Consider the following 26,873-nt stretch of genomic DNA (forward strand, 5'->3'; position numbering starts at 1 on the left):
GTTGCCCATGGAAATAAGTTTAAACGATGTTAGGTTCGCCAAGCAAAATGATCTAACTGTCGGTGATTATTATAATTCAATGATGGATAATGTTGATGAAGTGACCGACAAGAGAATGACAACATTTGGAGAAATGGAAAAAGATAAGATCATAGTCGCCAAAGCTTACAACAAGAAGGTCAAGGCTAAATCGTTCTAAGTAGGGGATCTAGTGTGGAAGACCATCTTGCCTCTAAGGAGTAAAGACCGGAAGTTTGGAAAATGGTCTCCAAGCTGGGAAGGCCCGTACAAGGTAACACAGGTAATGTCCGTTAGCACATACTTACTGCAAACATTACAAGGCAAAGTTTTTCCCAAGGCATTGAACAGACGTTTCCTCAAGTAGTACCATCCTAGTATGTGGCAAGATGCTTAAAAATCAATGTGATTACATCGAGTTAGTTGCTTTTGGTTCGCTCAGCTCCTCCAAAAGGTAGGGGGCATATGTTGGACACCAAAAGTGACCTGCGGACGGTCCGCGCGCGCGTAGAATCAGTTAGGGTTCCGAGTTTCTTGCGGGTTTTGTTGGCTAGATTCGCGAAATTAACTCGGGAGATTTGTTTGTAACGGGTCCAGCGCCCCTCCTATATAAATATAGAGGAATACGGTCGATTTGTACATCATCAATCGAATCAATAATCAGTTTATCTCTCGTTTTTACCTTAGGCATTAGGAGTACTTCTAGTGTAGTTCTAGTTTAGCCTCCTAATCCCCAAATTCTTCGCTTCCCTTCGGCTCTACGTCGATTAGAGGTGTCTAGGTCGGTCTGCTGACCCTAGACAACACCTAGGATCTCTCCTCCCCGACGGGGTCCCTCTCGGGAGCGAGATCCAGGCGCCGCCGGCAAACCTCGCCGCCCCTACGCACGCGCGGACCGTCCGGCCTATAGGCACGGTCCGTCTGGCACGTCAGGCAGGGAACCCGAGCCCTGCTCTAGGTCGCGGACCGTCTGGCCCCTGGCCGCGGACCGTTCGCACATGTGCAGAGAGGACCGCTGCCGGTTCTCAACGCAGTGATTGGCGCCCGGATCGGTGCCAACGGTTCGGTTGCAGTCTTCTACAAGGGAGCCTTCAACCTCCCGATGGATGTGAAGATGCTTCTTCGGCTTTTGGATGTTGGTGATATTTTGTTAAGATTTGTTATGTTTGTGAACTTTGTTTTTCAGTTATCGTTGTTGAAACACACTTTGTCTTTTGATGGTATTATTTGAAAGGGAAATGTGCCCTTGGGCCATTTCTATATTGTTTTGGTGATTAAGTGTCCAACACATAATGAGTGAGATATAATGTGCCAAACAAGCAAAAGGTGCAAATCATGTAGCAAGGTACGTTTCTAGACTTAGTACATTGTTTTGAGTACTAACATGTTTTGTCTAAGTGCTAGAAACAGAGAAAAGAGAAGAAGAAAAGGACTTGGCTCTAAGCAGCCAACACTTAGCTCAGTCTGGCACACCGGACTGTCCGGTGGTGCACCGGACAGTGTCCGGTGCGCCAGGCTGGCTTCCGGTGAACTGGCCACTCCCGGGAAAGTTTGGCGGCATACGGCTATAATTCACCGGACTGTCCGGTGGTGCGCCGGACTGTCCGGTGAGCCAACGGCCGCCAGCGCAACGGCCGGCCGCGCAATCCGCGGGCGACACGTGGCCCGTGCCAACGGTCGGCAGGGGGCACCGGACTGTCCGGTGTGCACCAGACAGTGTCCGGTGCGCCAACTGCCACGACACTGCAACGGTCGGCTGCACCATATTTGGAAGAAGATCGAGCATCAGACATGAACAGTGGTTGTCCGGTGGTGCACCGGACTGTCCGGTGTGCCACCCGACAGAAGGCAAGATTAGCCTTCCAAGATTGTCTCCAACGGCTCCTAGCTGTCGTGGGGCTATAAAAGGGACCCCTAGGCGCATGGAGGAGATACCCAAGCTTACAAGAAAGATCCTAAGACTCCAAGACTCCATTCTCACGCATTTGATTCTTTGAGATAGTGACTTGAGCTCCATTTGAGTTGAGAACTCCTTGTGTTGTGTTTTGAGCTTGAGTTGTGACTTGTGTGCGTGATTGTGCTCTCGCTTTGAGTCTTGTGTGTTGCTCTCCCCTCCCTTACTTCCGTGCTTCTTTGTGATCATCAATTGTAAGGGCGAGAGGCTCCAAGTTGTGGAGATTCCTCGCAAACGGGAGAAAGTCTAAGAAAGAAGAACACCATGGTATTCAAGTTGATCATTGGATCACTTGAAAGGGGTTGAGTGCAACCCTCGTCCATTGGGACGCCACAACGTGGAAGTAGGCAAGTGTTACTTGGCCGAACCACAGGATAAGCTCACGTGTCTCTTGTGATTGCTTTTCTGTGATTACTTGTGTGTTCGCAAGAACATCTCTATAACCGAGTTTTCGTGGCTATTAGTTGTTGATTTTTACAAGATCACCTATTCACCCCCCCTCTAGGTGCTCTCAATTGGTATCAAAGCCGTTCTCTTCACGTAAGGGACTAATCGCCCGAAGAGATGGATCCTAAGGGAAAGGGGATGGTGGTCAACGACAAAGAGAAGGCGTCCTTCCTCAACGAGCCTAGAGACGACAAGCCAACCAACTCAGGCTCGAGTCACAAGAAAAGAGATGGGAAGAAGAAGAGGTGCATCAAGAAGATCGTCTACTACGACAGCGACCAATCTTCTTCATCACCAAGAGACGACGACAGCGAGAAAAAGAAACCGGTTAATTCAAATTATTCATTTGATTATTCTCGTATTCCTTTTAATTCCAATGCTCACTTGCTTTCAATACCTCTTGGTAAACCTTCACACTTTGATGGACATGACTACTCTTTTTGGAGTCACAAAATGCGTAGTCATCTATTCTCTCTCCATCCTAGCATTTGGGAGATAGTTGAACATGGAATGCAATTTGATAGTACGGATAACCCCGTGTTTATTAACGAGCAAATGCATAAAAAAGCACAAGCTACCACTGTTTTGCTAGCATCTTTGTGCAGGGATGAGTACAACAAGGTGAGCGGCTTGGACAACGCCAAGCAAATCTAGGACACCCTCAAAATATCACATGAGGGAAACGACGCCACCATGATCACCAAAATGGAGTTGGTGGAAGGCGAGCTGGGAAGGTTCACCATGATCAGGGGAGAGGAGCCAACACAGGCGTACAACAGGTAGGGCTGGGCAAAAAACCCGATACCCGAAACCCGAACCCGAAAAACCCGAACCCGAACCCGAACAACCCGAACTCGAAAAACCCGAACTACAATTTGGGTAGCAACTTCCGGTACCCGAAATTATTTAGGAAATTTCGGGTTAAACAAACCGGTACCCGAAGTACCCGAATTACCCGAACATCCATATACTCAGTGTATTTCAGAAATAAGAAGTCCTCGACACCTGCCTTCCACACGCAGCAATGCAGCACGCCACAGCTAGCCGCCGGCCGCCGGTGCTTTCCTTCCAGCTCGTCGCTCGGCGCCCGCATGCTAGCTCGCTCGACAACCCGCATGCTGCTGCCTGCAACACGCTACACGCAGGAACGCAGCTAGATGCCTAGCTAGCTCGGCCGCTCCACTTGCATGCTGCTCACCTGCATGCTGCTGCCTGCGCATCGCCGCCGACCAACTGTCCATCAGCATGTCGCCCAGTGCCTGCCCGTGCATCGCCGCCAACCGACTGGAGCAGGAGCACAACTATACCTGTACAGGACTGCACTGCAGGGGGCAACGGGACTATAGTGAAGCACACTGAAGAACGACATGAACAATGAAGAAGCCAGGAGCCTAGGAGTACAGACTGCCTCGGTAAGATGTCGGGTATCTCGGTTTAACCCGAACCCGAACCTGAAATTTCGGGTACCCGAAATTTCGGGTATCAAGTAATATCGGGTTGAGTTCGGGTTCAACTGCTGAATACCCGAATTTTTAAAAACCCGAACTACCCGACCCGAATTTTCGGGTATACCCGAACGTCCAGCCCTAACAACAGGCTCAAGACCCTGGTCAACAAGATTAGGAGCTATGGGAGCACGAGATGGACGGACCACAACGTCGTCCGACTTATGCTCAGGTCTTTTACTGTTATTGACCCTCATCTTGTGAACCTCATCCGTGAAAATCCCAGGTACACAAAGATGACGCCCGAGGAGATACTCAGAAAGTTTGTGAGCGGGCGCATGATGGTGAAAGAAGCCCGATATGTAGACGACGCGCTTAATGGTCCATTACCCGTCTACGAGCCTCAACCCGTTGCTCTCAAAGCAACAAGCAACAGGGAGGCGCTACCAAGCAAGGTGGCACAAGTTGAGGCGGCCGGGCTAAACGAAGATGAGATGGCTCTCATCATCAAGCGCTTCAAGACCGCATTAAAAGGACACAAGGAGTACCTCAACAAGAATAAAGCAAAGGGAAAGTGCTCCTGCTTCAAATGTGGTAAGACAGGTCATTTTATTGCTCAATGTCCCGATAATGAAAATGACCAGGGGAAGAAAGACATGGGAAGAAGGAGAAGAAGAAAAGCTACAGGAAGGCTAAAGGCGAGGCGCATCTTGGCAAGGAATGGGACTCGGGCTGCTCGTCATCCGACTCCGATGATGAAGGACTGACAGCCTCGGCCTTCAACAAATCTTCTCTCTTCCCCAACGAACACCACACTTGCCTCATGGCAAAGGAGAAAAAGGTAAGCGTTCGAGAAACCCCTAAGTATTCTACTTCTAGTGATGAGGATTCTAGTGATGATGAAGTAGATTATACTAGCTTGTTTAAAGGATTAGATAGAGCTAAAGTAGAAAAGATCAATGATTTGATTGATGCTTTAAATGAAAAAGATAGACTACTAGAGAGGCAAGAGGACATTTTGTATGAGGAACATGACAAATTTGTTAGTGTTCAAAAGTCTCTTGCCTTAGAAATTAAGAGGAATGAATTACTATCTTCTGAGTTATCTACTTGCAATGAATCTATCTCTAGTTTAAAAACTTTGAATGATGATTTAAGTGCTAAGCTAGAGGTAGCTAAGAAATCAAGTTCATGTGTAGAACATGTTGTAATTTGCAATAGATGCAAGGATTTTGATATCAATGCTTGTGATGAACATCTTGCTTCTATTGCTAAATTAAATGATGAGGTGGCAAGTCTTAATGCTCAACTTAAGACTTGCAAGGTTGATTTTGACAAGCTAAAATTTGCTAGGGATGCTTACACTATTGGTAGACACCCCTCAATTAAGGATGGACTTGGCTTTCAAAAGGAAGCCAAGAACTTAACAAGCCAAAGGGCTCCCATTTCCAACAAGGAGAAAGGGAAGGCCCCTATGACTAGTAGCGCTCAAAGGAATCATGCTTTCATGTATAATAGGAAAATTGTTAGTCATAATAGGAGATATGATTATGATGCTTATGATTCACATGCTATGTTCGCTTCAAGTTCTAATGGTAGGCCTAGGAGAAATTTTGTGTCTCATGCTCCTAGGAAAATGTGTAATAAACCTACTACTGTCTTTCATGCTTGCAACACTAAGTTTGTTCTTTCATGTAAAAATGAAAAAGTGGTTGCTAAAAAGTTGGGACCCAAATGCAAAGGAGACAAGGCTTGCATTTGGGTACCAAAAGCTATTGTAACTAACCTTGTAGGACCCAACAAGAGTTGGGTACCTAAAACCCAAGCGTAAATTGTCTTGCAGGTTTATGCATCCGGGGGCTCAAGCTGGATTATCGACAGCGGAAGCACAAACCACATGACGGGGGAGAAGAAGATGTTCACCTCCTACATCAAGAACAAGGATTCCCAGGATACGATTATCTTTGGAGATGGGAACCAAGGTAAGGTCAAAGCTTGGGCAAAATAGCCATCACAAATGAGCACTCTATTTCTAATGTATTTTTAGTATAGTGGCTAGGCTATAATCTCATGTCTGTTAGTCAATTGTGCCACATGGGCTACAATTGTTTGTTTACAAATGTTGATGTATCTGTCTTTAGAAGGAGTGATGGTTCATTAGCATTTAAGGGTGTACTAGATGACAAACTCTACTTAGTTGATTTTTTGAAAGAGGAGGCCGATCTAGATGCATGCTTAATCGCTAAGACTAGTATGGGATGGTTGTGGCATCGCCGTCTAGCACATGTTGGGATGAAGAACCTTCACAAACTTCTAAAGGGAGAGCATGTGTTAGGACTAACCAATGTATGTTTTGAAAAAGATAGACCTTGTGCAGCTTGTCAGGCAGGAAAACAGGTGGGAAGCACTCATCACAACAAGAATGTGATGACAACATCAAGACCACTGGAGCTACTACATATGGACCTCTTCGGACCCGTTGCCTACCTTAGCATCGGGGGAAGTAAGTATGGTCTTGTTATTGTTGATGATTTTTCCCGCTTCACTTGGGTGTTCTTTTTGCAGGATAAATCAGAAACCCAAGGGACCCTTAAGCACTTTCTAAGGCGGGCTCAAAACAAATTTGAGCTCAAGGTGAAAAAGATAAGAAGCGACAATGGGTCCGAATTCAAGAATCTGCAAGTAGAGGAGTTCCTTGAGGAGGAAGGCATCAAGCACGAGTTCTCCGCTCCCTACACACCACAGCAAAATGGTGTGGTAGAGAGGAAGAATAGGACGCTTATCGACATGGCAAGGACGATGCTTGGAGAGTTCAAGACGCCTGAGCGGTTTTGGTCGGAAGCTGTGAACACAGCTTGCCACGCCATAAACCGGCTCTACCTTCATCGCCTCCTCAAGAAGACCTCGTATGAACTTCTTACTGGTAACAAACCCAACGTCTCATACTTTCGTGTATTTGGGAGCAAATGTTACATTTTGGTGAAGAAAGGTAGAAATTCCAAATTTGCTCCCAAAGCTGTAGAAGGGTTTTTACTAGGTTATGACTCAAATACAAAGGCGTATAGAGTCTTCAACAAATCATCGGGTTTGGTTGAAGTCTCTAGCGACGTTGTATTTGATGAGACTAATGGCTCTCCAAGAGAGCAAGTTGATCTTGATGACATAGATGAAGATGATGTTCTGACGGCCGCAATATGAACCATGGCGATTGGAGATGTGCGACCACAGGAACAACAAGAGCAAGATCAACCTTCTTCCTCAACAATGGTGCATCCCCCAACTTAAGACGATGGATAGGTTCCTCAAGAAGAGGCGTGTGATCAAGGGGAGCATAAGAAGAACCAGCTATGGAGGAAGAAGCACCACCGGCCCCTCCAACTCAAGTCCGAGCGACGATCCAACAGAATCACCCCGTTGACCAGATTCTGGGTGACATAAGCAAAGGAGTAACTACTCGCTCAAGATTAGCTAATTTTTGTGAGCATTACTCGTTTGTCTCTTCTATTGAGCCTTTCAGGGTAGAAGAGGCCTTGCAAGATCCGGACTGGGTGTTGGCCATGCAGGAAGAGCTCAACAACTTCAAGCGAAATGAAGTTTGGAGCCTGGTGCCACGTCCAAAGCAAAACGTTGTGGGAACCAAGTGGGTGTTCCGCAACAAGCAAGACAAGCATGGGGTGGTGACAAGAAACAAGGCTCGACTTGTGGCAAAAGGTTATGCCCAAGTCGCAGGTTTGGATTTTGAGGAGACTTTTGCTCCTGTGGCTAGGCTAGAATCCATTAGAATATTGTTAGCCTATGCCGCTCACCACTCTTTCAGGTTGTTTCAAATGGATGTGAAGAGCGCTTTCCCCAACGGGCCAATAAAGGAGGAGGTGTACGTGGCCGAGTATGTTGCCGTAGGACAGTGTTGCGCGCAACTACTTTGGATGAGGCAAACCCTCCGGGACTTTGGCTATAATCTGAGCAAAGTCCCACTCCTGTGTGACAATGAGAGTGCAATCCGCATGGCAGATAATCCTGTTGAACACAGCCGCACTAAGCACATAGACATCTGACATCACTTTTTGAGAGACCACCAGCAAAAGGGAGATATCGAAGTGTTCTACATTAGCACCGAGAACCAGCTAGCTGATATCTTTACCAAGCCCTTAGATGAGAAAACCTTTTGCAGGCTGCGTAGTGAGCTAAATGTCTTAGATTCGCGTAACTTGGATTGATTTATAGCATACATGTGTTTTATGCCTTTGATCAAGTTATTTTATGTATCTATGAGATTTGTTGTGCTCAAGGTGTGCAAGGGATCCCCGGACCTCACAAGTCCATGTGTGAATGATGCACATATTTAGGGGGAGAAGTGCTACAACTTGACCCTTTGAGACTATCATTTGTGCTTGAGTTTACTTGATGTAGTCTCAAAGGTAATTTGAAAGGGAAAGGTGAACTTGGACCATGCAAAGACTTCCACTGCACTCCGGTACTAGTGTACTCACCTCCAAGTTCATTCTTATGCTCCTATCGCCTTTTTGCTCTTAATTGACATTTTTGGTGAGGCAATGGGGTTAAAGGGCCAAAAATGATCCCGTCTTGGTGCTTGATGCCAAAGGGGGAGAAATAAAGGCCAAAGCAAATGGATCAACTACCACTTGAGAAATTTTGAAAATAGTAGAGTCAGAATTTTTGGTTTGCCAAAATACTCTTATTGCAAAATTTGGTCTCTTGTGGGGAGAATTTATGATTATGGGAAAATGGGGAGTTTTTGGATCTTGTTCAATTTCACTTTTGGAATATCTCTCTTTATGCTCAAACATGTGAGTTTGACTTAGAGATAGGAAAATGAATTTGATTTGCAAAAACAAACCAAGTGGTGGCAAAGAATGATCCAAATATGACAAATTAGAGTCAAAAACAATTTGGTCTTCAATTTGAATCAATGTTGCATGTTTTGCATTGCTTTTTAATGTGTTGGCATAAATCACCAAAAAGGGGGAGATTGAAAGGGAAATGTGCCCTTGGGCTATTTCTATATTGTTATGGTGATTAAGTGTCCAACACATAGTGAGTGAGATATAATGTGCCAAACAAGCAAAAGGTGCAAATCATGTAACAAGGTACGTTTCTAGACCTAGTACATTATTTTGAGTACTAACATATTTTGTCTAAGTGCTAGAAACAGAAAAAAGAGAAGAAGAAAAGGACTTGGCTCTAAGCAGCCAACACTCAGCTCAGTCTGGCACACCAGACTGTCTGGTGTTGCACCGAACAGTGTCCGGTGCGCCAGGCTGGCTTCCGGCGAACTGGCCACTCTCGGGAAAGTTTGGCGGCGTACAGCTATAATTCACCAGACTGTCCGGTGGTGCACCGGACTGTCCGGTGAGCCAACGGCCGCAAGCGCAACGGTCGGCAGGGGCACCGGACTGTCCGGTGTGCACCGGACAGTGTCCGGTGCGCCAACTGCCACGACGCTGCAACGGTTGGCTGCGTCATATTTGGAAGGAGATCGCGCACCGGACATGAACAGTGCCTGTCCGGTGGTGCACCGAATTGTCCGGTGCGCCACCCGACAGAAGGCAAGATTAGCCTTCCAAGATTGTCTCCAACGGCTCCTAGCTGCCTTGGGGCTATAAAAGGGACCCCTAGGTGCATGGAGGAGATACCCAAGCTTACAAGAAAGATCCTAAGACTCCAAGACTCCATTCTCACGCATTTGATTCTTTGAGATAGTGACTTGAGCTCCATTTGAGTTGAGAACTCCTTGTGTTGTGTTTTGAGCTCGAGTTGTGACTTGTGTGCGTGATTGTGCTCTCGCTTTGAGTTTTGTGTGTGTTGCTCTTCCCTCCCTTACTTCCATGCTTCTTTGTGATCATCAATTGTAAGGGCGAGAGGCTCCAAGTTATGGAGATTCCTCGCAAACGGGAGAAAGTCTAAGAAAGAAAAACACCGTGGTATTCAAGTTGATCATTGGATCACTTGAAAGGGATTGAGTGCAACCCTCGTCCATTGGGACGCCACAACGTGGAAGTAGGCAAGTGTTACTTGGCCGAACCACGGGATAAACTTACGTGTCTCTTGTGATTGCTTTTATGTGATTACTTGTGTGTTCGCAAGAACATCTCTATAACCGAGTTTCGTGGCTATTAGTTGTTGATTTTTACAAGATCACCTATTCACCCCCCTCTAGATGCTCTCATTATTACTACCGGAATTTGGCTCTTTAGCGAGTATCAAATGATTTGTCTTTGGTGATGGTATTATTACTAACGAATCTTATCCAAGAATGCAAAGATCGACGTCCGAGTTAGGTGCTACCGAAGCACTGATATCTTGGGTGGTGCAGTTGTAAGCACCTGAGGAGCTAAGCATTTGGCAATAACTCGGACGAGAAGGTGATCAAGACCCCGGATATGCAGGGCTGCAAGCTGCAATAAAGAAAGAGATAAGCAAAGTAGATAGTGATCACAACTTGTAAAGAGATAATTTCTCTGGTCGTGTATATAAGACCGAGAGAAACCCCTACAAAATCATCTCATCTCACCCACCCTCACTAGCAACACTTGAGCAGCCACAAAGCTCACTTGTAACCTTCGTACCCCAGGAGCCAAAATACGGCCATAAACATGAAGTAAGGTGTTACGCATTCCAAAGCGGCCCAGACCTATATAAATCCTTGTGCATTGTTGACGTGCCTCTGTACGTACCATCGAGTCACAATCAACACGCCGTCCTACCCAAAAGCATCATGTGAGTAACCCTGTGATGCGTAGTCGGATCACAGACACCGACAGAGATAAAGTCACTTCATTCTGCGTTTGGTTGGGAAGCGGGGAGCAAGGTCAGATAAAGCCACTATATTTTGCCTGCTTTTGATTGCAGTCGGAGCGGAGTGGCTTTACATTAGAAATATTCCTAGAAAATAGAATGATTCCACACCGCGCTCAGAATCTAAAACGAAACTGCTCTAATCTCGAAATTGTAGAATGGAATCACTCTACTTTCGTGGCTCTCTAAACAAAGGGCCCCTAAATTACCCGAGATTATGGTTTCCAGCCTAATCATGTACGCCACATAAAAGGCAAACGACATAAAAAAATGTATCATCGCTGCCTACATAAGACAGCGCCAAAACGCGACGCGGATGTGCGAGGTTGATGATGTAACCCGCCAAGCTAGCTAACCCAGACCTTCCAACGTAACAAACATCATCCCAAAACACCATCGAAAAATAATGCTAGTCTTTTGTTATCTTTTTTCGATCAACACAAAATGTACCGATGAAAACCTGAGCCTCTCAAGAAGTACGTGTTGAGCTCAGAAAATGACTTCGCGGATGGTCCTGCCTAGAGGCTGGACGGTCTGTGGTCCGGACTGTCAACAGTGGTGGCACAGATGGTCCGCACGTGCGTAGAATCAGTTAAGGTTTCGAGTTTCTTACGTGATTTGTTAACTAAATCTGCGGAATTAACTCGGTAACCGACTTGTAACGGTTTAGACTTCTCCTTTTATATAGATGAAGGGCTACGTCCGATTGAACCCCTACAGTCGATCAAATCAAATATACTTATCGTTTTTTACTTTATGCATTAGGAGTAGCTCTAGTTTAGCCCTAGTTTAGCCTATCTCTACCTCAAATCTTCACCTCTTTTCGGCTCTACATCGACTACAGACGTCTTGGATGGCCTGCCGACGTCAAGACACACCCTAAGATCTCTTCTCTCCGACAGGATCCCTTCCAAGAGACGAGATATAGGTATGTTGCGAAGAACAAATACCCTCTACATCATCACGGACCGTCCAAGCCCAGACGCGTACCGATGTATGCATAGAAGTTGCTCCTGCGTCCAGGCCATGAATCGTCCGGCCCTGTGTTGCGGATCGTTCGTGCCTACATAGAGAGTAACGTCAACCGTCCGGCCCTGTGTTGTGGATCGTTCGTGCCTACATAGAGAGTAACGTCAGATAATCCATTTCGGTGTTTAGCGTACAGATTGGCGCCAACAGTACGCATTCGTGCTGTGCCCCATCCCAAAGTGTACACGTACCAAAAAGGGCCATCGCTGTTGATCGTAGTAATAGACGTGCACACACGCATACTTTTTAGTTTCTCAACGGGCAGCCACACACGTGCGTACTGCTTTCTTGACCATTCCATATGGCGCGTCAGGTGCGGTCCAGGCGTGACGTAAACGCCCCCATGGGCCGGGAAATTTAATGGTCGTACGTGCGGATCGGATGGATGCATTGTGTGCAGTAACTGCGACTGCGAGAGTAAGGTAGATGAGGCAGAAAAGTTGTATAAAGCTTTCTCGACTCAATCTTTTATTATTAACTATATAGACGCCTATAGGAAAAAAAGATGAGGCTCGAGAAAGAAAGCTCCTTCGTTTCATCGTACAACTCGTCATGACTCACGCAACATGAACATGTATAAGGAAGGAGGTACTCCCATTAGTCCCATATATACTAGCATGATCGTGCGGGTGGTTTGTTACAAATTTAGTCATTATCAATTTTAATTTAATTCAAAAAAATAGTGTGATATATGTGATGACATGTATGTGTACGTGTATATCACTACTCGTATAAGCAGTACATAACAATAAAACATCCACAAATACGGAAAACAGAAAATACCCTGCAGAGGTACCAATGATCAAGACATCAGTGACACCATTCACACGAGACATCTCGTGTGTATGTTCGATGTAGACGTACAGATTCGAAGCAGGAAGATGTACGCAGTGCAGTCCCATGAACGGTCGCCGTAAAAAGAACAACAACACGCGCCGCCAGAGGCGGAGCCAGGATTACGATATAAGGAGAGCCGACCAATTCATCAATACTATATGATAAAAAATATTGTATAATGTTATATATCAAGTTTAAGCACTCGACATGTAATAAGAATTCTAGATCTTTCTAGCTAATTGATATATTGAACTAAAGTTGTGACGCAAGAACAATACCAAAATAATAAAGACGACATAACGATGAACATCCAACTGATGAAATTCAACTTTTATATAATGACTTTAGTATTCATGAGGCAGCTATTTTTTTTGAGAGAAGTAAAAAATCCAATTAGCCTCAAGGATCTATGAAAATTTATCAACCTACACAGGTACAAGTCAAATTTGTCGTGTACACACCAACTATCAGGTGACAACTTTAATTGAAATTTGAAGGTTTTATTATCCAAGAGATCTAATGTAGTATGTATATAAGTTGATGGCGCTCATTCTGCTGTTTCGCGTGATCACCTTCTTTGGACTTTGGTTGTGGCGCTATGGCAGAGGCAAGTCAAGTGGTCAGCGATAATCGGCAGCTGTCTAGCCAGTCGATAGGATGAATCATAAAGGGGTGAGGTTCAGATATCAGCGTCTGCAAGCGAATTAGGTTTGACGATTCATTGATCATTCAACAAATATTTTATCTTATATTCTTTGTCTCTTTTATACTTTGGTTGGCATACTACAACAATGTTATGGATCATGTATTACCAACCACTATATTAAACCTTGCACAAAATCTCAACGATGTTTGGGATGAAGGTTGCAGATCTACAAAATCAGGCTTATATGACCGATTCTAAAGATCTCAATGATGTTTCTCCTAGCAGCGACACAAGGCTGACTAATTTGTCGGCAGCTGAGCATAAGAAATTAGAAGATGATATGAAGAAGTTGGATGAGGAGATCTAGCGATAACAAGACCAGGTGCTCAATGTAGCGAAGAAGTGGTACCTCTCACACTTAGATTGCCACCAGAAGGTCGTCTGGGAGATGGCAATAAACGTGGATTACATGTCAGCCGTGCTGCAGCAGGTCCCCATGGTATGTCATGCCAAGTCAGCTAATGATATTCAATCTATTAAAATTTCTTTTGGTAATCAGATTATAAGTATCACAGACGATATATAGAAGGTGTCACATGCATTAGAAAAAACTCACATGCCTAATTTTTTATCGTATGAATTAAGCACCGAAACAATTGCACCAAACACATCGGCAACAAATGGGGTTCCCTAGTCATATCCTGGTATGCCAGTGGACTCATATCTAGGACGACCGACACCACCATCTTCACTAAACGGTAGATCGACTCTAAGCACGGTCGGATCGTCTGCACATGATCTTAGACAGTCCAGCACCATAAGCCGGATAGTTCGGAGTCACATAGAGCCCATCACAAGGGTCACAGGCGTTGCCTGAAGTGACTGAATAGTCCGGGAATAGTATCGAACCATCTGGTCCACTCGCCGATCGTCTGATTACACAAGTCGAACCGTCCGAAGTACCAGAAGCCACATGTGATCGGCCTAGTATAGAAGGCCGGCATAAATATAGCTGGCCACCTAAGCCCTAGGATAAATATCACGACGATAATAGCTCAGGGGATGAGTCAAAAGGGTCATGTGTCGCTGAGTTTGTTTGGCCTGCTAAGTGAAAGTCGCCTAGAGGGGGGTGAATAGGCGAAACCTGAAATTTATAAACTCTAAACACACACTAAGGCCGGGGTTAGCATTAGAATTAAATTCGAGGCAGAAGATTGTTTCTCTTGCCACGAGTTGCTCAAATGATGCAAATGACGTTTGGGAGCAAACTCAAATCAATATTGGCAAGGAAACTTTAGAGAGAGGAAAGAGGGAAAACAAATCAAATGGAAATCAACACAAGTGGACACGGTGATTTGTTTTACCGAGGTTTGGTTCCAAAGAACATAATCCTCGTTGAGGAGGCCACAAAGGCCGGGTCTATTTCAACCCTTTCCCTCTCTCTCAAACGGTCACTTAGACCAAGTGAGCCTTCTCCTTAATCAAACGGTCACTAAGACCCCGCAAGGATCACCACACGCTTAGGTGTCTCTTGCTAGCTTTACAAACACTTAGAAATGAGAATGGGAAGAAGAGAAGGCAATCCAAGCAACAAGAGCGCAAATGAACACAAAAACTCTCTCTCTCTCTCAAGTCACTAAGTGGTGGAGTTGATTTTGGGACTTGGAGAGGATTTTGATCTATTGAATGTGTATTGAAGTGAAGTCTTTCGCTCTTGTATTGAATGTTGAATTTAGAACACTTGAATGGCTTTGATTGAGGTGGTTGGGGGTATTTATAGCCTCCAACCACTTCCTAGCCATTGGCTAACTTTGCTGTCGATGGACGCACCGGACAGTCCGGTGGCGCACCGGACAATCACTGATCACTGTCCGGTGCGCGCCACGTTAGCGCGCCCGTTAGAGTTTGAAGCTATTGACCGTTGGAGCTCTTTGCTTTTTGCTGCACCAGACAGTCTGGTGCCACACCGGACAGTCCGGTGACCTCTGACTTTTGCGCGACACTGTTTTCCATTGTGCACTTTTGCAGTCGACCGTTGGCGCGCAGGGAGCCGTTGCTCCGCTGGCTCACCGGACAGTCCGGTGAATTATAGCGGAGCGCGGCTGCTGAATTCCCGAGAGTGGCTGGTTTGAGTGTGTACGGGCCTGGTGCACCGGACAGTGTCCGGTGCGCCATTTTTCAGCACACTCTAAGTCCTTTGTTCTATTTTTTGATTATGTCCCTAACTGAATTTCTTTCTTGGTTTGTGTTGAACCTTATGCACCTGAGATAAATGACATCTAGACAAACTAGTTAGTCCAGGTGGTTTGTGTTGGACGTCAACCACCAAAATCGATTATAGGAAATGATTAAGTCCATTTCCCTTTCAATCTCCCCCCTTTTTGGTGATTGATGCCAACACTAACCAAAGCAAATAAGAAGTGTAGAAATGTAACTAGTTTGCAGTTGAGATAGATGTGCATAGGTTACTTAGAATTAAACCAATGAAAGGCTTTATACATATGAATGGATTGCTTTTCTCTAATTTAACATTTTGGACCACATTTGCACCACTTGTTTATCTTTGTAATTCTTTTGGAAAAATCTTTTCAAAATCTTTTGCAAATAGTCAAAGGTATAGGAATATGATTGCAAGAAGCATTTTTGAGTTTTGGAATTCCTCCCCCTGTTTCAAATGCTTTTCCTTTGACTAAATAAAAGCTCCCGTTGAAGAAATTCTCCCCTTAGCTTTCAAGAGGGTTTTTGAAATGATTTTCCCTTTTTTTGAAATGGATACCAAATAATATTATACCAATTTAATTTTTTTATACTCATGAGAGGTTTTGAAGATACCAATTTGAAAGATAATTTTGAAATACCAAATGAGATACCATTAACTCAAATACCAATTGAAATAAACATTTGTGAAATTTTGAAATGGTGGTGGTGCGGTCCTTTTGCTTTGGGCTTAATACTTTCTCCCCCGTTGGCATTAATCGCCAAAAACGGAGAACTTGATAGCCCTTTTTCACGCTTCCTCCCCCTTTGGGGCCTAATGCTTTCTCCCAAATGGTAAAATAAGTACGAATGATGGGTCATACCAATGAGAGTTACATGGGTAACAACAAAGGGTAAATGATACCATCAGAGTTGGAGTGGAAGCCTTGTCTTTACCGTATACTCCATTTCCCTTTCAATCTAATACTAAGGATAGAAATACACTTGAAAGCACATTAGTCTTTGCCTTGGCACAAGAAGTATAAGAAATATGCATTTGTACCGAATGAAAGAGACATGATCAAAGGTATATACATGAGCTATGTGTGCAATGTTTCATTCAAAGTTCCGAGAATTAAGTATATTTAGCTCGTTCCTAAGCTTGCTAAAGGTTTTCTCGTCTAGTGGCTTGGTAAATATATTGGCTAATTTATTGTGGGTGCTCACATAAGCAATTTTGATATCCCCCTTTTGTTGGTGATCTCTCAGAAAGTGATATCGGATGTCTATGTGTTTAGTGCGACTTTGTTCAACGGGATTATCCGCCATGCGGATTGCACTCTCATTATCACATAGGAGAGGGACTTTGCTTAATTTGTAGCCATAGTCCCTAAGGGTTTGCCTCATCCAAAGTATTTGTGCACAATAATGTCCTGCAGCAATATACTCGACTTCGGCGGTAGAAAGAGCTACTAAGTTTTGTTTCTTTGAAGCCCAAGACACCAGGGATCTTCCTAGAAACTGACAAGTCCCTGATGTGCTCTTTCTATTAATTTTACATCCGGTATAATCGGCATCGAAATACCCAATTAGATCAAATGTAGATCCCTTGGGGTACCAAAGCCCAAACTTAGGAGTGTAAACCAAATATCTCATGATTCTTTTAACGGCCCTAAGGTGAACTTCCTTAGGATTTGCCTAGAACCTTGCACACATGCATACAAAAAGCATAGTATTCGGTCGTGAAGCACATAAATAGAGTAAAGAACCTATCATCGACCAGTATACCTTTTGATCTACGGATTTACCTCCTGTGTCGAGATCAAGATGCTCATTTGTTCAAATGAGTGTCTTGATGGGTTTGCCATTCTTCATTCGAAACTTATTAAGTATGTCTTGAATGTACTTAGTTTGACTGATGAAGGTGTCCTCTTGGAGTTGCTTGATTTGAAATCCAAGGAAATACTTCAACTCCCCCATCATAGACATCTCGAATTTTGTATCATAATCCTGCTAAATTCTTCAAAAGTTGACTTGTTAGTAGACCCAAATATAATATCATCAACATAAATCTGACATATAAACAAGTCTTTTGCAATAGTTTTAGTGAAGATAGTAGGATCAACTTTTCCAACTTTGAAGCCATTAGTGATAAGAAAGTCCCACAGGCATTCATACCATGCTATTGGGGCTTGCTTGAGCCCATAAAGCGCCTTTGAGAGCTTATAAACATGATTTGGGTACTCACTATCTTCAAAGCCGGGAGGTTGCTCAACATAGACCTCTTCCTTGATAGGGCCATTGAGGAAGGCACTTTTCACGTCCATTTGATAAAGCTTAAAGCCATGGTAAGTAGCATAGGCAAGTAATATTCGAATTTACTCAAGCCTAGCTACGGGTGCATATGTTTCATCAAAATTCAAACCTTCGACTTGTGAATATCCTTTTGCAACAAGTCGGGCTTTGTTCCTTGTCACCACACCATGCTCATCTTGCTTGTTGTGGAATACCCATTTGGTACCTACAACATTTTGATTAGGACGTGTAACCAAATGTCATACCTCATTCCTCGTGAAGTTATTGAGCTCCTCTTGCATTGGCACCACCGAATCTGGATCTCTTAGTGCATCCTGAGAGCACCTAGAGGGGGGGGGGGTGAATAGGTGATCCTGTAAAATCAAACACTAATAGCCGCAAAAACTTAGTTATAAAAGAGTTAGTACGACTAAGTGGTTGAGAGACGAGTTCATGTGGACAAAACAATCACAGAGAAAATAATCACAAGAGACACGAGATTTTTATCCTGTGGTTCGGCCAAGTAACACTTGCCTACTTCCACGTTGTGGCGTCCCAATGGACGAGGGTTGCACTCAACCCCTTTCAAGTGATCCAATGATCAACTTGAATACCACGGCTTTCTTTCTTATAGTCTTCTTCCCGTTTGCGAGGAATCTCCACAAGTTGGAGCCTCTCGCCCTTACAATATTAATCACAAAGAACGCGCCAGAGTAAGGTTGGGAAGAGCAGCACACACAAGACTCAAATACACAGCACAACCACGCACACAAGTCACGACTTGAGCTCGAAACACAACGCAAGGAGTTCACAACTCAAATGGAGCTCAAATCTCTATCACAAAGAATCAAATGCGTGAAGTTGGAGCCTTGGAGTCTTAGGATGCTTAGTGAATGCTTGGGTGACTCCTCCATGCGCCTAGGGGTCCCTTTTATAGCCCCAAGGCAGCTAGGATCCGTTGGAGGCAAACTTGGAAGGTCATCCTTGCCTTCTGTCGAGTGGCGCACCGGACAGTCTGGTGCGCCACCGAACAACTACAGTAGCCTGTCCGGTGCGCGATTGTCTTCCAAATTGGGCGCAGTCGACCGTTGCAGCTTCGGGCCCGTTGGCGCACCGGACACTGTCCGGTGCACACCAGACAGTCCGGTGCCCCCTACCGACCGTTGGCGCGACCACGTGTCGCGCGAAGATTGCGCGGCCGACCGTTGGCGCTGGCGGCCGTTGGCTCACAGGACAGTCCGGTGTACCACCGGACAGTCTGGTGAATTTTAGCCGTACGCCGCTGATCTTTTCCCGAGAGCGACGAGTTCTCCGCGGACGACTCACCGGACAATCCGGTGAATTATAGTCGTACACCGCCGTTGAGTCCCGAGAGCGGCCATTTTACGCGGACCAGCTTGGCGCACCAGACACTGTCCGGTGCACCACCGGGCAGTCCGGTGTGCCAAGCCAAGCTAGAGTTGGCTGCACAGAGCCATGTCTTTTTCCAATTCTTTTCTCCTTGTTTCTAGCACTTAGACAAAATACATTAGAACTCAAAACAATGTACTAAGTCTAGAAACATACCTTTTTCTTTGATTTGCACTTCTCACTTTACTTGGCACATTAGAACTTAATTTAAACATGTTGGGCACTTAATCACCAAAACATTATAGAAATTGCCCAAGGGCACATTTCCCTTTCAATCTCCCCCTTTTTGGTGATTTATGCCAACACATCCAAAAGCAACCAAAAGAAGTGCAACATTAATGGAATTGAGGACCAAATTGTTTTTGACAATAATTTGGCATATTTGGATCGCTCTTTGCTACCACTTGGTTTGTTTTTACAAATCAAATCCATTTCCCTATCTTTAAGTCAAACACGCTTGTTTGGGCACAAGGAGAGATATTCCAATAGAAAAATTGATCAAGTGCCAAAAACTCCCCCCTTTTTCCCATAATCAAAATTCTCCCCCACAAGAGACCAAATTTTGCAATAAGAGTATTTTGGACAAATCAAAAGTTCTAACTCTATTGTTTTCAAAATTCACAAGTGGTAGCTGATCCATTTGCTTTGGCCTTAATTTCTCCCCCTTTGGCATTAAGCACCAAAACGGGATCATTCTTGGCCCTTGAACCCCATTGCCTCACCAGAAATGTCAATTAAGAGCAAAAAGGCAGTCAGAGCATAAGTATGAACTTGGAGGTGAGTACACTAATACCGGAGTGCAGTGGAAGTCTTTGCATGGTTCAAGTTCACCTTTCCCTTTCAATGCACCTTTGAGACTATATCAAGTATACTTAACCACAAAGGTTAGTCTCAAAGGGTCAAGTTGTAGCACTTCTCCCCCTAAATATGTGCATCATTCACACATGGACTTGCGAGGTCCGGGGATCCCTTGCACAACTTGAGCACCATAAATAAGCAACAATTCATATAAATGCATGAAGTAACATGATCAAAGGCATATAACACATGTATGCTATAGATCAATCTAAGTTACGTGAATCTAAGACATTTAGTTCACTATGCAACCTGCAAAAGGTTTTCTCATCCAACGGCTTGGTAAAGATATCGGCTAGCTGGTTCTCGGTGCTAATATGGTACACCTCGATATCTCCCTTTTGCTGGTGGTCTCTCAGAAAGTGATGCCGGATGTCTATGTGCTTAGTGCAGCTGTGTTCAACAGGATTATCCGCCATGCGGATTGCACTGTCATTGTCACATAGGAGTGGGACTTTGCTCAGATTGTAGCCAAAGTCCCGGAGGGTTTGCCTCATCCAAAGTACTTGCGCGCAACACTGTCCTGCGGCAACATAATCAGCCTCAGCGGTGGATAGGGCAACGAATGTTTGTTTCTTTGAACTCCAGGACACCAGGGACCTTCCTAGGAATTGGCATGTCCCTGATGTACTCTTCCTATCAACCTTGCATCCAGCATAATCGGAGTCTGAATATCCAATCAATTCAAAGGTAGACCCCTTTGGATACCAGATCCCGAAGCAAGGCGTAGAAACTAAATATCTAAGAATTCGCTTAACGGCCACAAGGTGACATTCCCTGGGGTCGGATTGATATCTAGCACACATGCATACGCTTAGCATAATGTCCGGTCTACTAGCACATAAGTAAAGTAATGACCCTATCATAGACCGGTATGCCTTTTGATCAACAGACTTACCTCCTTTGTTGAGGTCTACATGCCCGTCGGTTCCAATCGGTGTCTTCGCGGGCTTGGCGTCCTTCATCCCAAACCGCTTGAGAAGATCTTGAGTGTACTTTGTTTGGGAGATGAAGGTGCCGTCCTTGAGTTGCTTCACTTGGAACCCAAGGAAGTAGTTCAACTCGCCCATCATCGACATCTCAAACTTTTGAGTCATCACCCTGCTAAACTCCTCACAATACTTTTGGTTAGTAGAACCAAATATTATGTCATCGACATAAATTTGGCACACAAAAAGATCACCATCACAAGTCTTTGTAAAAAGAGTGGGATCGGCTTTCCCAACCTTGAAAGCATTAGCAATTAAGAAATCTCTAAGGCATTCATACCATGCTCTTGGGGCTTGCTTAAGTCCATAGAGCGCCTTAGAGAGCTTGAACACACGGTCGGGGTACCTGTCATCCTCAAAGCTAGGGGGTTGTTCCACGTATACCTCCTCCTTGATTGGCCCATTGAGGAAAGCGCTCTTCACATCCATTTGAAACAACCTGAAGGAGTGGTGTGAGCGGCATAGGCTAATAAAATTCGAATAGACTCTAGCCTAGCCACAGGAGCAAAAGTCTCCTCGAAATCCAAACCTGCGACTTGGGCATAACCTTTTGCCACAAGTCGAGCCTTGTTTCTTGTCACCACTCCATGCTCGTCTTGCTTGTTGCGGAACACCCACTTGGTTCCCACAACGTTTTGCTTTGGACATGGCACCAGGCTCCAAACTTCGTTTCTCTTGAAGTTGTTGAGCTCTTCCTGCATGGCCAACACCCAATTTGGATCCTGCAAGGCCTCTTCTACCCTGAAAGGCTCAATAGAAGAGACAAACGAGTAATGCTCACAAAAGTTAGCTAATCTTGAGCAAGTAGTTACTCCCTTGCTTATGTCACCCAGAATCTGATCGACGGGGTGATTTCTTTGGATCGTTGCTCGGACTTGAGTTGGAGGGACCCGTGGTGCTTCCTCCATCACTTGTTCTTCCTATGCTCCCCCTTGATCCTGTCCCTCTTCTTGGGGTACCTATTCACTGTCTTGAGTTGGAGGATGCACCATTTGGAGGAAGATGGCTGATCTTGCTCTTGTTGTTCCTGTGGTCGCGCATCACCTATCGCCATCGTGCGCATTGCGGCCGTCGGAACATCATCTTCATCTATGTCATCAAGATCAACTTGCTCTCTTGGAGAGCCATTAGTCTCATCAAATACAACATCGCTAGAGACTTCAACCAAACCCGATGATTTGTTGAAGACTCTATACGCCTTTGTATTTGAGTCATACCCTAGTAAAAACCCTTCTACTGCCTTGGGAGCAAATTTAGAATGTCTAGCTTTCTTCACCAGAATGTAACATTTGCTCCCAAATACACGAAAGTAAGAAACGTTGGGTTTGTTACCGGTAAGGAGTTCATACGAGGTCTTCTTGAGAAGGCGATGTAGGTAGAGCCGGTTTATGGCGTGGCAAGCTGTGTTCATAGCTTCCGACCAAAACCGCTCGGGCGTCTTGAATTCTCCAAGCATCGTTCTCGCCATGTCGATAAGTGTCTTGTTCTTCCTCTCTACCACACCGTTTTACTGTGGTGTGTAGGGAGCGGCGAACTCGTGCTTGACGCCTTCTTCCTCAAGATACTCCTCCACTTGCAGATTCTTGAACTCGGACCCATTGTCGCTTCTTATCCTTTTCACCTTGAGCTCAAATTCGTTTTGAGCTCTCCTTAGAAAGCGCTTTAGGGTCCTGTTGGGGACTTGTTCTCAAATGCTATGAATTAAGAACAAGGCAACATAAAATGTTAAATATTAATGCCCTTCGTCCACTGAAGCATTATCTCCCTAAGGATTTAATGAACTTCGGACGAAGGCCATGAGCAAAATATCACGAAGGTCATACCTTCATGATTAGACTTATAAAACAATGTAAGATAAAATATATAAAAAATATAAAACATAAGGGAATGATATATCAACAATACATAATCTTATTCACATATTTTATTATACAAACCTAAATATTAAAACTTAATATTTAGGTACATTTATACCTTCGCCTTGGCAGAAAGCAATAATTCAGGCGTAATGTGCCAGCGATTACAAGATTGCGTGAACAGTACAGGGGTACTGTTCACCTATTTATAGGCACAGGGCGCAGCCTGTGTATGATTACATTTATGCCCTTTACAATCAACTACAATAATGACACAGAATACCATGGGTCTTTAGGTCATTTCATCTTTAAGTCGGTTCACCCCTTCGTCTTGAGACATGTCACTGTGCCGAAGCTTTATAGGCGATAGCTTCGACACTGCTTTTGAGAGGATCTGCCGAAGGTGTTTCTTTCTTTAGGATCTTCGGCTACGAAGCATACCCCCAACAGTAGCCCCTTCGTGGCGCTAGGTCGTTTTTCATAACGAGCTTGATCCGTGAAAAAATCTTCTAGGCTTCGGGATGCCGAAGATCTGAAAAACACCTTCCCTGAGCTCGTTGGCGAGAAACGATTAAAATAATCCGCGCGTGAGGTGGCCCCATCTTGCAGCAGTTACGCGCGCACTGATGATTCACCTTCTTGGACTCTGTGGCCCACCGTTCAGTGAGTGCGGGTGGCTGTTTGTCCGGTGCGGAAGACCTTGACGATTCACCTTCCCACCTGCGGCACTATATAAACAGACGGGTAGGTGTGAAGTTACCACAGCATTCATTGCTATTGCGCTGTTTTGCTGCCAAAATATTGACCAAAGCCGAAGCTTGCTTACTGCATCCTCATCCGAAGCTATTTGTTTTGCTCAAGCTTCGTAACAAGAAAGAGTTTTGGCAAAGTTAATTTTTTAACTTCGTTCAAAAAACAAGAAATCCAATCATCAGATGGCTAGAGTACGCTCAACAGCTAGGGTTACTCACGACGGAGAGGAGGCCGAAGGTGCCGAAACTGCTCCAATCTCTGAAGTGATGAAGCGTTCAGGGCTGGTAGTATCGGAGGATGCACCTGTCGCTGAAGCTGAGCAGGCTGATGCTGAGGAAATTGAGTCTGAAGATGATTACAGCGCAGCGCCAACTAAACCCAGCCACCTAGAGTTTGGGAAATCCACCATTTCCAAAGATGATATGCCTAAGCTGATGAATTTGGGCTATTTCAGTGAAGCGAAGAAGGAGCTGGTTCGTTTCGGCGGAGAAGAAATTACTCCGAAGCCGGGAAAGGATGAATTAGTGGTCTTCAAAAGCTTTTTTAAAGCTGGATTAAGATTTCCATTAAATAGGATGATTGCTGACATCTTGAAGAAATTTGGGATCTATCTGCACCAGCTAACTCCTAACGCTATCGTTAGGCTTAGCGTTTATATCTGGGCCCTCCGAAGCCAAGGGGTGGAACCATTTGCCGAAGGCTTCTGCCGAGTGCACAAGCTTCATTATCAGACAAAAGCTAGAGGAGATGGGCTGCATGAAAACTTTGGCTGCTACAATTTTGCCTATCGTAAGAATACAAAATTTCCAGTGATCAGCTATCGTAGCAAGTGGCCAGCTGGTTGGAAGTCTGAGTGGTTTTACGTCAAAGTTGACGAAGAAAAGGAAAAGCTGGTCCAAAGTCCGCTATAATTAATCTTCGGAGAGACCAGACCCTAGTGTAACATGACACCAGGGAGTCCAAGCCAAATTGCTCTGACTGAATTTCGAGTTATTGCAGAGCATATCGGCACTAGGGACTTAGTGCAAGAATTCTTGGCTTTCAGAGTGTTCCCAACTTTGAAAGAGTGGGACATGCCGAAGCTAAAGGGAGAAAAGAAGAAGGGGAATTTATTCGGTTGCCTTACCATTATAAATTCAAGAAACATTTCAAAGTGCCTTGCCAAGAGTGGCTGGACACGATTGAAGTAATGTGCAACCAAATTCTCGGCAATTACTCTAAAAAAGAAGATCAACTAATGACTGCAGCCTTCGGCACCCGTCCGAAGCGAAGGTTAAACCGAGTAATGGATGCTCTGGACTTTGAGTACCCCGACTACGAGCGACTAGACAAGGATGTCGAAGGGCAGAAGAGGAAGAGAGTGGCTGGTGCTCTGAATAAAGAAGCTATTAAATCGATGAAAGACGATGAAGAACAATTGAAGAAGAAAAAGAGAAAAGCTACAGCTTCAAAGCAGAAGGCAATTGATGTAGAAGAAGAAACTGCTGCAACACCCTCTGCCACCGACGTGGAGGAAATCTTAAAGGTAATGACTGAATCTTTGCCTATCAAGCTAAGTCCACTGGGGCCATATCTGACGAAGCTTTTTCAGAAGGAAAAGGAGCCCTTGAAAACGAAGAAGGCAACTAGGCCGAAAAAACAAAGAATCATTACAGTGACAGAAGTCATTGAAGGGACACCACCACAAGCTTCAGCTCCGAAGGCACCAGCTGTTGAGAGCACAATAGCTACCGAAGCTGCACCTTCGGAAGCCACAACTGCCGAAGCTGGCACAGCCGAAGATATTCATTTAGAAAGCACAATTGCCAATATTGATAAGATACTGCTAGACATGGCCGCAGAAGAAGCTGCTGCAGCCACCAAAGAGACTATGGCCCCAGAGCCCGAAAAGGAGAAAGAAATAGTCGAAGACACTTCGGAAGATGAAATTTTCAACTTTCAAAACTTAGTTGGACAAGAGTTGACGAAGGCTGAAAAAGAAGAGCTAAAAGAATATGCCATATCTTGCGGATATCAGCCGGGGGCACTACTCTTCGGTGGCATCGATGACAAAAAGTTGGGCTGTGTCCGAGATCAGACCGGAGCGAAGGTTATTGGTACTCTATCAAAGAGTATTGATTTCCCGAAGCTCGAGACAGACATTAGCCGCTACCGATGACAGCACATCGTCGGTAGTTTATTCTATTCCAATTTCAAGGTAAACAACTTTTCTTTAACTTTTATTGTTTTTAATAACGAAGATGTTTTCTAACGAAGGTTGTTTGTGCGCAGAGTATGCTGTTGAGTAAAGCTTTGAAAATGCAGCATGACTTTGAAGATAAAAAACACGAAGTTATAATTGAGAGTTTAGAAAGCAAAATAAAAGACCAATCGGCTGCTCTTGAAAAGAAGGACATCGAGCTTCAGACAACCGAAGGCTTATTGGCAGAAGCTGAAGCTAAAATTGCAGAATTAAATACGAAGCTTTTCTCCAAGTCAGAAAGCTTTGAACAAGAAAAGCAGAAGCTTAATGCAAAATTTGAGGTCGAGATCCAGAAAAGTTCAGATTTGCAAAAATCATTGATAGGGCTTCAAAACAAATGTCTGGAGTTCAGTAATCGATGTATACAACGGCTGAAGCAGGTCGTCAATTCGGTTGGAGCCAGCTGCGAAAAATTTAATCCTTCGATTGAAGACCTGCCGGGGGGCCTTGGAACATATCGAGGGTGAAATTGATGACCTTGATGAAATTATAGTTGGACATGGTGACTTCTGTGCCCTGGTAGCTTCTCGGGGCACAGCTGTCGCCTTCCTGAAATCTGGTTGCGAACATGGAAAGGTTGTCAATAGACCCAATTTCAGTTTATCACCAGCAGATCTGGTTAATATTCCCAACCTTGCCCGAAGCATAGCAAATAGATTTATAAAACTGGTATGGACAAAGGGTGGACAAAGCATAGCTGGTGATGAAGCTCGGAGTCATCTTAAGCCGGTAACAAAATCATACCTTGTGCTTACCTCTTCCGTCAAACTTGAATCTTCCTTACAATACTTTAATATGTACAGGATGACGAAGCCGACGAAGCTGAAGAGTAAGAAGACGAAGTCGAAGCTTAACGGACGACGAAGCCGAAGCTCAATGGATACTAATGAAGCTTGAATAGATAGCTGTAGAAAAAACTCTAAGAACTCTTGTAATAACCTTTGTAAAGAATAATGTAACTTAATTTTACTCTGTGAACTTTGTCCATACCTTGTAATATATTCTTACCTTTCCATCAATGTATAAAGTGCTTCGGTGTGAACGAAATTAGCATTTTTGAGCCGAAGGCGAAAAACACCTTCCCT

The sequence above is a fragment of the Zea mays genome, chromosome 2 (genome assembly GCF_902167145.1).
Source record: "Zea mays cultivar B73 chromosome 2, Zm-B73-REFERENCE-NAM-5.0, whole genome shotgun sequence".
In the NCBI taxonomy this organism is placed as follows: domain Eukaryota; kingdom Viridiplantae; phylum Streptophyta; class Magnoliopsida; order Poales; family Poaceae; genus Zea; species Zea mays.